Source organism: Benincasa hispida, chromosome 7 (assembly GCF_027475165.1).
Source record: "Benincasa hispida cultivar pf3 chromosome 7, pf3_genome.v1.1, whole genome shotgun sequence".
NCBI lineage: Eukaryota > Viridiplantae > Streptophyta > Magnoliopsida > Cucurbitales > Cucurbitaceae > Benincasa > Benincasa hispida.
This window is the reverse complement of record NC_143484.1, coordinates 15,016,008-15,016,807: the sequence shown is the minus strand read 5'-3', so window position 1 is coordinate 15,016,807 and position 800 is coordinate 15,016,008. Positions and strand designations below refer to the sequence as shown.

The following is an 800-nucleotide window of genomic DNA, read 5'->3' as shown; positions in this document are numbered from 1 at the left end:
GCAATAGACCTATCTGGGACTATGCGTCATCAAACTTGTATGATTTCTCCCAAGGAATCATAAGACCAGCATTGGATGGATCAAGGTTCGATATGAAGCCAGTAATATTACAAATGATACAAATAGTAGGACAGTTCAGAGGATGACGTAGTGAAGATTCGCACGCCCATCTACGAAGCTTAATTGAAATTTGCAACACTTTTGTGTTCCCTAATATTTCCACAGAAGAGGTTCGACTCACGTTATTTCCATTTTCACTATGCGATAAAGTAAGAAAATGGGCTTGCTCTCTCGAACCGGAAGAGATAATGTCATGGAAGCAAGTTGTGGATAAGTTTATGAAGAAATATTTTCCTCTTATAGAAAATGCCAGAAGGAGGAAATTGATCACCAATTTCAAACAAGAAGAAGATGAATCGCTCAGTGATGCATGGGCGAGATTCAAGAGACTAGTACGCGACTGCCCACATAATGGATTGTCGGATTGCCTCCAAATGGAGATTTTTTTATCATGGAGTCAAATCCGCATCGTAGACAGCTGCCAATGCGGCAGCAGCAGAAGGTCTGCTGGACAAAACATATGAGGAAGCAAATAATATTCTTGATCGCATCTCGAAAAACCACAAAGATTGGTAAGAAAGAGATCAAAGAACGAAGACCAGAGAAGGGAATGCGAGTAATGGTGCCATCACATCATTACAAAATCAGACGAATGCAATGATAAACTTGTTGCAAGGCATCGCAATAAACAATTCAAGAACTCAAAATGGGCAAGTAAATGCGATAGAGGAAACAAGCAC

The 800-nt window shown here is 40.2% G+C and overlaps 1 non-coding gene across 1 annotated transcript; it reads right to left on the bottom strand.

Annotated features, from left to right (window-relative positions):
* Positions 1–371: 371 nt before the first annotated feature.
* On the bottom strand, positions 372–478 carry LOC150034947 (small nucleolar RNA R71). Its single transcript, XR_016530972.1, has one exon. It is a non-coding gene; the product is annotated as a small nucleolar RNA R71 (small nucleolar RNA).
* Between the last annotated feature and the right edge of the window lie 322 nt (positions 479–800).